The sequence below is a fragment of the Podarcis filfolensis genome (assembly GCF_964270895.1).
Source record: "Podarcis filfolensis genome assembly, chromosome: 7".
NCBI lineage: Eukaryota > Metazoa > Chordata > Lepidosauria > Squamata > Lacertidae > Podarcis > Podarcis filfolensis.
In genome coordinates, this window is record NC_139603.1 from 68,501,267 (window position 1) to 68,517,052 (window position 15,786).

The 15,786-nt window shown below is 44.2% G+C and overlaps 1 long non-coding RNA gene across 1 annotated transcript; it reads right to left on the minus strand.

The window, feature by feature from the left end:
- Positions 1-4,246: 4,246 nt before the first annotated feature.
- LOC310766917 lies at positions 4,247-12,137 on the minus strand. Its single transcript, XR_014550524.1, has 3 exons — positions 11,232-12,137; positions 9,029-9,160; positions 4,247-5,974 (listed from the first exon to the last, which is right to left on the minus strand). It is a non-coding gene; the product is annotated as an uncharacterized lncRNA (long non-coding RNA).
- Positions 12,138-15,786: the final 3,649 nt, after the last annotated feature.

The window sequence follows — 15,786 nt, forward strand, 5'->3', positions numbered from 1 at the left end:
GCTGAGGATAGTTCCCCAAATATGTACTGTGTGTCTCATGAATAGCTTGGCCACACACAAGCTCATAAAACTTAGTAATAACAGATCACAAGGCTGTGTAAACTGCAAAATGTGAGTTTCAACAGATAAATACAGTGGGAAGTTTGATTCAGGTCCAAAATGAGTTGGCAGTCTTTCCCATCTTCTGCCCACAGTGGACATTCAAGAATATTACCTGCTGAACAAGTGAAGGCATGTTGCCTTAGAATAGCTGTGGGTGCATGCTGCGATTCTACAGAAGCACAAAAGTCATGTAGAACTTGGCAAGGAGTGCAAAACCTGAAGTTCTGAGAAATCTCAGTGGTTTTTCATTTTTTTAAAAAGAATGTTTCCAGCCTTCGTCACTGGAAGGTGGGGTTGAAATGGGTTTAGCAACATCTGATGAAATAGTCAAAACTAGAAGTGACTTCAGCAGGAATTCTAGACATTCAGGCCCAAGGCTGCAGTCTTCTTGCCCTTTTCCTTAGTTATCAGAAGTGAGAAATCTCACAAGGTGGAGAATAAGCAAAATAGAGAACATGCCTTATTTGCACCATTTATATACATTGCAGAACTCATTTATTATTCATTCGGTCACAAATTGGGTTTCCTTGGTGTGTAGTTTTAATTTCTTCAGGGTGCACACAAAGGAGGGTTGTTGTTGTTGTTGTTGTTGTTGTTGTTTTACTAATGGCTCCATGTTTCAGCTGGTGTATAAGCTTGACCTTTTTGCTGGTTTTTCCCTCTACCTCTTGCTGCATCACATAATCCTTAGATCCGTAGGCCCTTATCATACTGGGTAAAAGTTGCTAAACATACCACAGGACATTATTGCGTTCAGCTCAGTTTACAACTTAATATTCACTGTAGTTGCCCAGCAACAATAGACTATTTTTAACATTTCCGTTAACATTCAAGCTCCAGCTTGACAAGATTTCCAAATAAGCGGAATGGAGGGCACCAATGTATGCATTCGTTGTGAGGGAGGGGGGAAATCATAACCCCTCACTGCATACGTTAGCAATCTAACAAACCCATTCTTGTCTAGCTAGGGTGGGAAACACCGCATGCCAAGGCTAGACTCTGAGTCTCCCAACTCTAACCATGTTTTAAAAAGTCAAAATCATATAACTGTAAGAAGAGTCCGGCTGGATCAGACAAAAAGGCCTCTCTAGCCCGGCATTCTGTTCTCGCAATGGCTAACCACAGGCCTCTGAGAAGCCTGCACTTTCCCCATGTGTGACTCCCAGCAACTGGGATTCAGAGACATACTGCCTTCAACACTGGAAGGATGCAAATCACTTACCCACCAACTTCCCTGTTTTTAAGCAGGACACCCCAGAAGCATACAAGCCAATCCCAGCTTCTGTTCGATTCCTGGGTGTCCCATTTTTTTGGTCCGGCGCTCTGGTGTGAGTCCTTGCACCATGGGACCAAAAGACTCTCAGTCTGGCACTTGTGAGCAGGGTCGCGCCAGAGTGCTGAAGATACAGCAGTCTGGCTGGCACGACCCTCTGACAAACCCAAAGCACCAGTGCTGTGCTCTCTCGACCCATGCCTTGCTCTCACCCCCCAAAAAGCGGGGCATGTGACCCGATGTGTGTCCCAATTTCAGGTAAGAAAAAGTTGGACAGTATGAAATCCTAATTACCTTATTCACCCTTTCTTTCCTATAATAGGAACTCAGAATCCATGTATGGGAAAATCAGGAATAATTAAGAGACATGAATGAGAAACAAGAAACAGGAGGGTAGTATGGTGGTGGTTTTTTTCCATTGCCAAGATGCAAACTAGGTTTAAAAGCAACGGACACCTTTGTAATTCAGCACTGGCTAGGTTTTGCACCATTTTTATGGCGCCTTTTAACAAAGGCAGAAGGTATTTGTATCCTAAACTGCTCTGCTGGTTGCTAAGAGGTTGCTCTTAAGGGAATGGAAATGTCCATACTACATTCCAGCAGCTCAAGAGTGGCTACTGCAAATAGCTGGTTTATCAGTAAAGAAAGAACAGTTTATAGAAAACAAGACAAACTCGATAAGCATGGACAAATTTGGACGTTTTTCTCTTCATAGTGTTTTGGAAGCAGTTCAGGTTTGGCTTTGGTCTAATCTTGGAGGATGGTTTTTTGGTTGTTGTTGTGTTTTTTTTGTTCTGTTTGTTTTTCTTCTTTTCCCTAATAATAAAATTATTTTGAAGACAATTTTTAATGTCTTCCCACACATTCCTGCTGGCTCTTCTCTGCTCATAGATATCCTTACCCAGCACAAATAATATCCTCCCTTCTACTGCTCAGAAAGCCTCCCAGAGTGGTTGGGGCAACCCAGTCAGATGGATGGGGTACAAACAATAAATTACTACTACTATTACTGTGGGGAAGGGTCACAGAGCACCTGCTTTGTATGCAAATGGTATTGGGTTCAACCCCTGGCATCTCCAGGTAGGACTGGGAATGTCCCTTGCCTGAAACCCTGGATAGTTGCTGCCAGTCAGGGCAGACAATACTACAGTCATACCTCGGGATGAATACGCTTCAGGTTGAGCATTTTCGGGTTGCGCTCCGCAGCGACCTGGAAGTAACTGAACGTGTTACTTCTGGGTTTCGCCGCTCGCACATGCGCATAAAATGACGTCACACACATGCGCGGAAGTGGCAAAACGCAACCCGCGCAGACGTGTGTTACGTTTGCTTCAGGATGTGAACAGGGCTCCGGAATGGATCCCGTTCGCATCCAGAGGTACCACTGTAATCTAGATGGACCACTGGTCTGAGTTGGTATAAGGAACTATGTTCCTGTGGTCCCTTGTGAATTAGGAATGTTGTTGTTTAGTCATTTAGTCATGTCCGGCTCTTCGTGACCCCATGGGCCAGAGCACGCCAGGCACTCCTGTCTTCCACTGCTTCCCGCAGTTTGGTCAAACTCATGCTGGTAGCTTCAAGAACACTGTCCAACCATCTCGTCCTCTGTCGTCCCCTTCTCCTTGTGCCCTCCATCTTTCCCAACATCAGGGTCTTTTCCAGGGAATCTTCTCTTCTCATGCGATGGCCAAAGTACTGGAGCCTCAGCTTCAGGATCTGTCCTTCCAGTGAGCACTCAGGGCTGATTTCCTTCAGAATGGATAGGTTTGATCTTCTTGCAGTCCATGGGACTCTCAAGAGTCTCCTCCAGCACCATAATTCAAAAGCATAAATTCTTCGGCGATCAGCCTTCTTTATGGTCCAGCTCTCAGTTCCATACATCACTGCTGGGAAAACCACAGCTTTAACTATACGGACCTTTGTTGGCAAGGTGATGTCTCTGCTTTTTAAGATGCTGTCTAGGTTTGTCATTGCTTTTCTCCCAAGAAGCAGGCGTCTTTTAATTTCATGACTGCTGTCACCATCTGCAGTGATCTGAATTAGGAATAAGGAACTGGAAACTAGCAACTGATGCCAGTCTCATCATGGGCACATAACATAAGAAGAGGCCTGCTGGATCAGGCCAAAGGCCCATCTAGTCCCGCATTCTGTACTGAGGGTGGCCCACTCTCCCGTGTATGTTCCCCAGCGACTGTATGGCTCTCTATAAATGTGCAGCTTTTGGTGCCTGCTTGAGACTTTAAAACCAGAGGGACTGGCCGCGACATGGCAGGCTGCAGACATAGCCAGCTGACCATTCTTCTTGGTGGGTCACAAGTTGCAGAGTCCCGGAGTGGCTCCTGTGGATGTTTATTTGTCTGCATTTTGCAATGTGGGTCCACTTAATCCTGCCGCTCCTTTAGGAGGCCCGGAGGTCTGCATTCCATTCTTTGCAGCGCAGATGATCTGACACACATCCTATTTGGAACGCCTTTTTTTTGAAGAGAGTTTTCTCTGGCCACGTGCCCAACCCTGCAAGTGCAGGATCAGGATCTCGTTTCATCAGTAGCGCTGGAAATAAAATAGCTATTTTAACATGCGCCTTCCATGAAGAGACGGCCGCCAGTTTAGCCCGGAGCCTGGTTTCTGATCTGTCTTTCATTTTGGAGCATGCCCAACATTACACAAAGTTAAACCAATTTTCCTAAAACATTCTGCGTGTGTTCTTATGCCGGAGGAGTTCTTAACCGTTTAAAATCATCCTTTTTGAAAAATAAAAATAAAAATTGTGTTTGAGGTTTTTTTGATGTTTATTGTGACTTTTATGAGATTAGTACTGTTGTTTTTAAGTCTTTGGTTGTAAGTCATTTTAAGCGCTGGTTTGGATGGCAAGGTTACTCTGTTTACAAATAAATATGTACGCCAATAGATCCTGCGTCTTGACAAAGCTTTGCCCTCATTTTGTCCCCTCTTATTTTAATATGCATTTTGACCGACAGATACAAGACAAAGCATAACATTCAGTCCTTTTTGAGGAAATGAAGGCTGAGTACACACCATACATTTTAAAGCACTTGAAAGCATGCTACTTTCCCCAAAGAATACTGGAAGCTGTAGCAGAGCTACAGTTACCAAAGTCCTGGAGAGGAATGGCAGCTTCAAATATCTGGGCCAGTGCTGACCTCAGAAAGCAGCACTCCTCAGAGGCGACCATTTTAATGTACTTATTAAGCTGGAGTGCAGGAATCATGTTGTGCATTCATGGGGTTGGGGAACTCATTGTATGACAGCTTCACTCTGCATAGTAAGAGTTTTGTAATAGGCTACAATATGAGAAATGGGTAATTTACCAAACCATGCTGTTTTTGGCAGTACCCTGTGGTAAAATAATGTGAGATCCAAGTCTCAGTGATGATTTCTTTCTTTTCTTTCTTTGCTTTTTTGTGATGATTTCTGAGGCCGTTAAAGCTCTTCCAACTTGGTTATTTCACTATTCAGTTTTGTGTGGGAAAATGTTTGCCTCGCACAGGCATGAAATAATGGCTCATCGTGACAGAGAGGCTGATCGTTCTCTCTAGTTGCCGGAAACTTCCGGCTTCTGCGTGTGGCACTGGATTGCCCTGCTCCACACAAGCACACAGAAATTGAAGAGGTAAAGACCGTAAACTCATTTTACCTGCTCGGAAATCAGATGTCTGAAAACCAGCCCATTGTTTGTTTAAATACACAGGGGACTCAATTTTCTGTCAAAGTTAAAGGGAAACAGAGCTGGAAGAACACAGATTCAACTGCAGGTCATTCAGCTGAAACTATAAATAAGAACAATAGATAAGAATCATTCCAGAACAGGATGCTCCAGGATTTTTTTCCGAATAAACAAATGCAAGTGGAGAGCAGATCAAGACAGCATAAAAGTTTCTATTGCCTAAGTTTCTATTACACTTTTGAAGGTAGTCCAAATTCTCCCCCTTCTCATTAGTATGCTGTTAATTGATTTATGAAGCTTCCTGAACACTGTGTGTGCGTGTGCATGTGTAAATCACACACAGCAACTTGAAGGTAAAAGAGAAATTACAAAAAGGGCCGTGTTGGTAATTCTCTGCTCTCTTCCCCAAAGCCTCTGAATACCCTCCCCCAGCAGAGGCCAGCTTGTTGGATAAAATCATAACTTGTTATACACACACACGCACTTACCACCCAGTTTTTGTTTCCTGGAATGAAGAAAGTAGGAATTCAATCTTTGGCTACTTCCAAACATTACATCTACAGTTCTCCCTCATCACTGAACAGAATTTGAGTTGGTTGTTGTTTTTTTAAATCACCTTCTGCTTGATCATGTGACTGATATAACGAGCGTATTGATTTAAGGAAGTACTGGATCCCAGAAGGAGTGTACTTCATTTGTGAACGTTATTATTCAATTAGTTGTTCGTTATTATTGTTATTAACGGGAAGGCTGTAGGTCCAGCTTAGCATCCACTGATGGTTGACATGGATCATCACTCCACTCTGCTCAGCCTGTTTCTGCAGGGAAATGACAACCATGACTCAGCAGAGAAGGGACTCCACAGCTGGAAGCCCTGGCTGCTGTCTGGGCATAGACCCAGTATGATGAGGTTTCTTTATAGAAGACGTGGCAGGACGGAGAGAGACAAGGAGAGAGACAGAAAGCACAGAGAGTGAGAGACAGAAAGCATAATCGGATAACATGCTTCCAGATTTGCAACTGCGAGAGTCTCTCCAGATAATTTATTTGTTGAGCATTCAACCCGATTTGGTTGCACAAAGTTTACATGGAGGTTAGATTATAATCTGGAGTTTAACGAAGCATTTATTATGATTTGCTTGTGGGGTGTTCACACATCTTCCAATTAGTGATTTGTTCATCACACACTTTCCAATGCATTTTCCCATAAGTTTCCAAGCTGGGGGAAAGAAAAGATCTATTTTTAAGTGGATTTGTTGCACTAGGTCAATAGAGCCCTTTAATCCACTTTACTTGTAGAAACCTAACAGTCTAGTAGGTGCCAGAATTCCACCCACAAAATAGTGAGAGTCTGGAGGCATTTTCAGACATGCCGATTCGTAATATCTGATATGGTCAAGCCACAAAGAAACTGTGATGATACCTGAGCTGATGGTCAGTACAAAAGCCAACCAGCAGAATAAATAGTGTTAGAGGAAGCTCTAACATTCAAAATGGCTCAGTCACCCATCATCACCCAAAAAGACAGAACTGCTAATTAACAGCTGAGACCGATTCAACAGTTTATTGCTGCCTCACCATGACCCTCTGATGGATCCCATCCCGCATTTGAGAATTAATGGTTTGGCAAGCATACTATGTACACCAAAATCCCCATATTTGCATGCACAAGCTTAAAAGAGGCCGAACGAAATCACTCTCTTTTAAGCAAGAGAGGTCACATTTCCTTCACGTGATTCACGACATCAGTTCTAGTTGGCTTTGCTAAATGTTTTGTGATTACTTTAATCCTAATCATTTACACCAAAAACAGAGGCTTTGGCCGTGTTATAAATTGCCACCCAGTTCAGAAGCAGGTGAGAGTTCATGCATGGCTTAAAAAATAGTCAGAGGAGGCAACATGCCACGTTCTGCTCTTTCCAAGAAGCAAGGACTTCCGCATATTTTGTAGTTTGTATGCTCTAAAACCAATGCCACTGGCACCACCCAGAACAAAGTCTCCTGTATTTATCAGACGTCCTGGGAACTGTGCAGACATCTTGGCAATGTTCCAGCAATTTAGCTCAAAATATACCTAGACCTGGTTGTTTGTAAGGAACTGCCTGCTCTGTTCAATATAATGAACTCTGAAGGAAACTATGCCAGAGCTGACATTATCCCATATTACTGTGATCTTCTTTAATAATACTGCCAAGGCCACAAAGGGATGAGACGCCCTTATTATTATTATTGTTGTTGTTGTTTAGTTGATAATTAAAGAAGTGTCCTCGGTGAGAACTAGTAGCTTGAATAGGTTTCTTTAGTGGGCTTTTATGGCTGATAGCTAGCTGTTGCTGTACACATCTACTAGGCTGAGTATACATTACCATTTACTCTGGCTCCAATGTGCTCCCACTGGTAGTGTTTGAAGCTTTGTACACATGACATGTACTGTACAAAGCTTCAAACACTACCAGTGGGAGCACATTGGAGCCACAGTCCATAGTGTTATGAAGTTTTTCTGGGCAAGGGTAGTCTGGATGATACCCTGCATGCCTTCCAAAACTGTGATCCTGCGTGTGTGTGTGTGTAAGGGAGAAATGTATAAGGGCAAGCTTGCCAAACCAGTTCCTTTGTTCAGGTCAGTGGTTTTCAACACTGGCCTCTGTCCCTCTTTCTTTTTCTCCCTCCTCTGATGCCCTATCGCCAGTGGCGAAGCTATCTGCTCCAGCACCGGGAGTGGCGAACATCCGGGGGTGTGGCTGGCGCGCATCCCAGGGGTGTGGTGCACAGCGGGGGGGGGGTGCGCAGCAAATGGTGTGCATTGGGGGGGGTGCACGTCGAGCGTTGAGCATCCCAGGGGGCGGGGGCAGGGGTGGCCACAATGTCATCTCCCCTCCTGGATGGCACCCGGGGTGATCCGCCCCCCCGCCCCTACCTTCGTCTGCCAGTGCCTCTCGCGTCTCTGCCTCCCGAAGGCTTGCACAGCTGTTTGTGGCAGCAGCCCTGGCTACAAGCTCCCCAGGTGAATGGTACCTCTGGGGCTGGCCAGGGGGTGCTTCCCTAGCCCCTGTGGGGCATGGTGAGGAGGCACCTCTCTTTGGGGCAGGCGGAGCAGCTCAGAGACCAGGGGGTGGCAGCTGTGGTTGCCCAGAGGACTCCCAAGGAGAGAGAAGTTGAGAGGAGACCGAGGGAACACTCCACAAGGGAGGGTGTTTGAAAAAAGGTGAGAGGCTGCCGGCTCTGCAGGCAAGGGGTGACATAACTGGGCTCCTGGGCCCCACAGGGGTGTCACAGAAAGAATGTAATTGGTCAAGGGAGCCGTAGACTCAAAAAGGTTGAAAGCCTCTGGTCTAGGTAATGGCTTTGGCTGACTTGTTAAGTAACATGATTTACACGTCCAAAGAGGTTGCAATAGCTACAGCTGAGTGATGGAAAACAATAGTCCAAGGGGAACTGGTCTAGAGAGTTGTGTGAGTGAGTGAGCTGGAAAAGCTGAATGTAAGAAGTGGCAGAGACACATATTTAGCTTTGTGCTACTCTGTGCTGGGGCTCTGCTGGGAACTGAATGGGGAAGCAAGATCTGTTGGGGCTGCCAATGCTGTGAGCCCTTCCATCCTATGCTCAGGTTGTATAAATGTGTAAATAAAACCATATATCCTAAAGACACCACAGTCTCTACTGAGTGAGTCTGACTGCTCAGAGACTGGGGTGATGTGCAACAGCATCTGTCCTGTAGCTTCTTGAGAAACACTGCTGTTTCATGTGTTTTCTCTCAAACCAGCTGCCTTGCGGTTTGGAAATTTAACCCACAGTTAAGCCGAAGTGGGTGCGTTGGAGACGGCCATTTCACATGTTGGGGTCATGAAGAGCATCTGTCCATCAGAAATGTATGCATAAAATGGAAGAGAGGTTTCTGGTAGAGTCTCACCTGCTTTTGCAGCATTCATAAGAAAGTTTGCCTGACAATTTGAGAATCCTGGACCTACCAGAAGTCTTTCTTGAAGATGTGCATGTTGCAGAATTGGCTCCAGGTTCCTGGGCCCTGGATCAACTGTGGACTCTTGTCAGTGCCATCCCCATGAATCTAGCTTTGTACACTGTACTTATTGTTCTTTACACTTCACCTGCACTAACAGAAAAGCATGACATTTTTAGACGGGGTGGGGGTGATGCTTCCCTGGTCTAGAAACAAGCAATTTGAGCCTTTCCCAAGAGTAGCTCAGAGAAAACAAGCATGACTCAGCGAGCAGAACTTGCTCTTATCCCAGGCAGAGAGCCAGGTAGATCAATGGCAAGTGGAAGGAATTTGGCTAGCCTTTAAGGTCTGTTAGTGTTCAAAGAGGGAAAACTTTTGCAAAATGTAGGCAGCCCTTCTAATTCTAGTCTTGAGCGCATTAACCCGGTAAGCGGCGAGGAACAAAATGAATTATTCTTATTGTAGAAGTGCTCCCAACATTCTCCCCTCTGCCTCTTTACCCAAGCAAGACATCTGCAAAGTGATCAAGCTGTTGCAGGCTATATTTCATTTCAGCAGGAATGGAAATGGGAATAATGCACACTCTTGAGTCAATGGTGGAGACGTCCCATGCAAAATGATTTGTACAATATAGGATGGGAAATGAGGGCTTCTGTCAATTTGTCTGTACTTCTTTGAAGACAATAGAGCAGATGAAGAAATCTGCATGTCTTGCATTCCTACTGCTCTCATACTAGATGAAATCCCATTGGCACAGTTGGTGCCAATGGCACATGGTCTATCCATTTTGCTTTCAGTGTTTGTGCGATTTTTAAAATAAAATTAAGTCACTCACAAACAGTTGGGTTTGACATGGAGGTTCTGTGCAGTGCCTGCAAAGCCCTGTGCACAGCGCTTTGTAAGACCCAACCATCAGCTAACTGTCAGGTCAGGTGGAGTGTTTTGCAAGGGGCACTGCAAGTGATAATCAGCACTTTGTGGCCTGTACCTTTGCCTGCATGGTTTGAGTTCAAATATCATGCAGGCAAAAAAGGGTCACCTGATCTCATTATGATGCCAGGTGTTTTGACAGGTTGGTGGTCCTGCCTTCTGGGATGGTCGTTTATCGTGCCTCTTGTAATTTCTGAAAAAGCATTTTAAGTCAGTAGCGTATTAGTCAACCTTTGATTCCAACTACAGCTCCTGCCCTCTTCATTTAGAGGGGAGAACCTGGATTTCCAGATTAACTATTTATTGAGGATCCATCCTCATTTGTTTGCACAAGGCTTCTGGGAAGGTTAGACAACATCAGCTTTCTATTGAGTATCAATTCTGATGTGTTTTCAGGGAGATTACAGAGGTTAGATGACATCAAGCAAATGTTATCCCACACTTCCGAGTGTATTTTCTGATCACTTGTCTTTATTAAAGAAAGTCCTTTTTTTTTTAAAGGAAGCTGGTCACCTTGGAAGAGCTCCAAATCAACTAAAATTTGCCAATAAAAGATTGAATCCTACTCCAAAATAGTAACAGCCTGTGTAATCAATTGCAAGATGTCAAAAAAGACTGCCGGTTGCCCTCACCCCTAATATAATGCATTCCAGATGTAAAATCCTTTGTGCGGGTTTTAACTGTAAGTCACATCAGGGGCAAATCTTGTCTGAAGATCAAACAGGATCTATATAAATTCCATCTCTAAAAGAGGCTCACATGTCATCAGCTTTGAGACTGATATTCAAAATCGATTCACACAAGTTAAAGGCATATGGGAATTCTTTTTCCAGCTATAAGGGTGAATGATTTGAGGTCCTGAACTGCAAAAACAGCTGTTACTGAGATAAGAGATGCCACCTGAAGTCTCAAAACTGTATTGATCCCACAATTACTGCCTCCCCACATTTAGGAACAGAAAAAAGCAGCATTGCCTTTAGACTGCAGGAGGCAGGCTGTGATACATGAAGGATGAACGTTACATAAAACTGATTTCTCGTTTGGCCCCAAAATAGAAGCAAACATTATAGTTGGATGGCCTACTTTTCTGATGAAAAACACAGCTTGGAAACACAGCATGTCACACCAAAAACCTGTTCCCTAAAGTCATTTGAACCTTGATTTCTAGCTTATGCTTCTGAGTGGGAGAGAGTGGGAATTTATTTCTCAAATTGCTTCTTAAAGCTTTGGTGAACAGAATGATTCTTGTACTTTGCTCAGACTGTAAGGCTATGTATGGGTACCTGAGAGTAAGGGTCTTTTTGCAGGTGGATTCTTCAACATGTCCTTGATGCAATAATCATGCAATAGTGGTGGATTTATACTGGAGCATCCACACATCCTGTATGCTTCTCCAATGATACTGCTTTGTTGCTATCCGGAGAGGCTCTCTTGTGCTATAGCTCAACAAAACTGGAACAAAAGACAAACAAAACCAGAACATTTGTGGCATAAAAAGGACTTGTCCACACCAGAAATTACTGAGTGTTTGCAGCTTTTTGCATTCCCGTTTAATCAACATATTCCACATGGTGCTACCCTTAACACCAATCTTGATGCCAGTCTCCTGTAAATTTGAATTTATCTGATATGGGAATATTCCAATAAATTGGGGAAAATTAGGTGGGTGGGTGGGGACTCCTGTTCTATACTTTGGCCATTGGCCTAGGGCAGGACTTGCTAACCCACTGCCTTCCAGATGTTGGACTACATTGCCCATCATCCATGACCATTGACTATGCTGGTTGAGACAGATGGAAGCTGGAGTCCATTAACGCCTGGAGGGCCACATCCTATAGTGTCCTGCAGGAATTCCACCTGTTCCCCCAAGCTGATTAACAGCTGTATGAAACCTCTGGGCAAGATAAATAATACAAAATGATGATGATAATGATGCAGTGCATCGCATTTCCTTTCCTTCCCCTGCCCCAAAGCTAGAACAGATTTCCTTGCTTTCCAGAAGAAAGGAAATTTGACACATTCATGTGATGGCGGTGAACTCCTGGAAAGTCCCTGGATATTTATCAGTGGTGACTACAACAAAGAGTTTGACATGAATTTTGTTTCACACTGTCATTATTGGCTCAAAACACATAGGGTGGGCAGACTAAGAACAAAGTCTATTGTTTTGTACAGTGCTGATTATTACTTCTCCCTTACAAAAAGGAGCTGCTAGCTTTACTAAGAGGTTTCTCAGGCTGTGTTGCTAGGCTCCTCTCTGAGCCAAGAAAGAGAGTGAACTGCAGCTACTTGTCTCCCAGCCCTAAGCTGAACAAAGGACAGTGGAGAGAGAGGGCAGGGGGAAGAATCACAACTGAAATACTGGCTGACCATGTGCATTCTTGCCCCTGGCCCAGGACAGGGCAATTCAAGAAAGATGCAAGAAAGGCAAATAACTTGTGAGTTTCTGTCCTCCATGGGACAACTGATGCCCCTCACAAGACAGAAATTTGGCAGAGTACAGATTAATTTTTTTCTTTTTCCTTGGAGCCCCTTACTCAATTTACCACACAGACCTCAGCCAACTAGCTAGCTACATACATACACAGGCAAGACAGACAACTGTCTGTTCTTCATCACCAGATGGCCATTGACCATCCCTACCAAGTGCTGATGAAATATTTCTTACTGCACATCAGAAATCTGGGGAAGCAGGGGTGATAAAATTCTCCTTACGACTTGGTGGGCCATTATAGACAACAATAGCAGTAGCATTTGTATCTGTATAGGGCTTTTAAGCAAGTATTTGAGGCATTTTGCATGCATTATGGAGAGCTGCAGTCCTAACGACAAAGGCAGTATCTCCCATACTGCAGATGTAGAGAACGAAGCTGAGAGAAAGAGAGACTCACCTAACGCTATCTACTGAGTTCAGAGCAGAGTTCAGAATTCTTTGTTCTTTTTTTACATACACGTGTCCTTCCATCATGGAGCCCAAGGTAGTGCAGTTGTGGGTCCCAGGTTGTTTCCCATCCAGACCACTGACTGGACTCTGACTTGCTTAGCTTCAGAGGGGTTGTGGCCTCACGTGTCCCTTCACACCACACCGTGGGAGTGAAGATTTCCTGAAGGACAACCTGGACTCTTAGGAGTTCCTCCAGACTTGTGTTTTATTGCAGGTGGGTTCTCCAACATCTTCTTAACACAATAATAGTGCGCTAGTGAGGGACTGCGGGTGGCGCTGTGGGTTAAACCACGGTGCCTAGGACTTGCTGATCGGAAGGTCGGCGGTTCGAATCCCCGCGACGGGGTGAGCTCCCGTTGTTCGGTCCCAGCTCCTGTCAACCTAGCAGTTCAAAAGCACCTCAAAGTGCGAGTAGATAAATAGGGACCGCTCTCCGGCGGGGAGCGAGAAGGTAACGTCGTTTCCATGTGCTGCTCTGGTCCGCCAGAAGCGGTTTAGTCACGCTGGCCACGTGACCTGGAAGCTGTCTGCGAACAAGTGCTGGCTCCCGGCCTCTTGAGTGAGATGAGCACGCAACCCCAGAGTCGGACACGACTGGACCTGATGGTCAGGGGTACCTTTACCTTTACCTTAGTGCGCTAGTGATGGATTTATTCTGCTTTATTGGTTGTTCTGTGATGAAAGCCCATTAGAATGCCTAGAGAATGACTGTAGCTCAGTTGTAGAGCCTATGATTCACATGTTTAGCTGAGGGATCAACAGATCAAAAGAAGATCTAATGGATTCTGCCTTCCCTTCTAAAGAAAAGCGAAGGCAGAATTTAAGAAGCATCAGCTGACATTATTTAAATATGGCCCTATTTCAAAACAGCTGTAAATAAAGTTCAAGTTCTAATAAATACCTTAGTATTAAAATGGAAAACACACACTGGGACACATATTTATAAACGTATTTAATCTATTCCTCTAGCAGCAATTCAGATCTCATGCACGTTTCCCTCGTCCAGGTACAAGGAATCTGTGGCCACAAGACTTGGTTCTAACTAACTGCTTTTTGCATGCTCCTCCACTCCACTCCACTCCACTCCAACCCAATCCATCCGCTGTTCCAGGGATTCGTACCAAGCACCATAAATGGGAAAAGGATTAGGAGTTGAATGAGGAATGGGATTGGCAAGGCTGAGTGGCCCAAATCAAAACCCTGGTCAAAGTGTGCTCTCCATTGTCCACTCCCATTTCTGTATAAGATTTCTCTCTCTCCTTCTTCCAGTTTCCAGCCGCAGCATCCACCTTGCCGAACTCTCAGCCTCTGCTCTGTGAACATCTGTTTTCCGAGTTTGTGTTCTTAAAACATTTCACAATGATAACTGCCAGGCAGGTCAGCTGCTGTGGAGAGCTATACAGGGACGTCCTCTGCCAAAGATATTAACTCTTATCCTGGAAGGAATGAACCCACTAGCCTTTCTTAGCAGCACCAAAACATCTTTCAGAAAGCTATGTGGTAGAGAGGCACTTGGAGGAGTGTAACTTCATTTGAAAAACACCTCCAAGAGAAAAAACTAGTGTTTGGATTCCTTGACTCAAAGCAGGAATTTATTTTGGAAAGAGTTTTCTCATTTCCTTTGAAAACAAAAAGAACATACACGCACGTGACATAAATGTGCTGCTAACATAAGAAATGCAAGAGACTGCCGTTTCCTTGGAAAGTATTGTACAACAAAACAAGTATTATAATGCAACAGCAAGAGGCTTTTCTTAGGAATCTGAAAGATATAAATACCTCTTAAAGCAGCACGAAGAGAAAAAAAATACAAGGCCAGGCAACATCTTCCAGGGTTTCAAGGAAACCAAATTAGTATTATAGGAACCACAAATCGACACTTACATGGGAAGAACCTGAATCCAGCAGCCCTTGGCACTCCTGCTTCTATGAATGATTAAAGCCCAATATAGTTATGACATGACAAAGGTATGCCTGAGTTGCTTAATTCTTCGCTGTCATAGTAACAAACAACTCTTCTAAAGCTTTAAGATGGATGCAAATCAAGTTCGTGCATTGGGAATACTTTGCATGTGCAGAGATCAAAACAGTGGCCAAGTGTGGCTGTAATCTCCACTTGGCTTCCTCGAGGCAGGGATTTCTTACAACCCGGTCTCACTCTTCAGCAAAAAGAATGCTAAATGTTGTCTTCCCTCCCACTATGCTGTTTGTGCAGGAAAAAATGCAGGAGAGGAAGGACCCATAGGATGTAGTGGATTAAATTCAGTGGACTGAAGGAGATGGAAACCTTTGAGAACTTGAGAAAGGTACAAATTATCTGCATTATATCAAATGGGGTGGGAATAAAAGCACATTTTTTTATTTGAATGATTCAACAGGCAGTGTTAAAACCAGCTAGCTATCACCGACTGCAAATATTTATAGTAAGCCCACAACTTACACAGGGGTTACGTTCTGGGGGTCGTGCCTAAAGCCAAAATTGCATATAGTCAAAATTGCCAAAGTCTTTCTTCCTGGATGCCCACCCCCTTTTTTATTTATTCTTTTTTCCCCTGCAAGGTGCTTAAAGCTGAATTTGCACAAGTTAAATGTGCACAAGTTTCGGGCTAACTATATTAACTTAAGCCAAATATATACTACCCAGTGCCAGTTACAGATTGGAGGTAGGGCTTGAGAAGGCAGGCTCTCTTTTCCAGATCTTACAGCCGTGAAGCATAGAAAATTGCACTTCTATTTAAATAACACCAAAAGTTCTCAGGGTTTAAGAGCCAAAGGTTCCTAGGGAAATCCCTCAGTCTGATACAAATAATGGGGGAAACTTAGTGTCCATCTCCTCATTTGTGATAAGGCAAACATGCCTCATATTATATGTCCACAGGGTTATACCGTAGCAA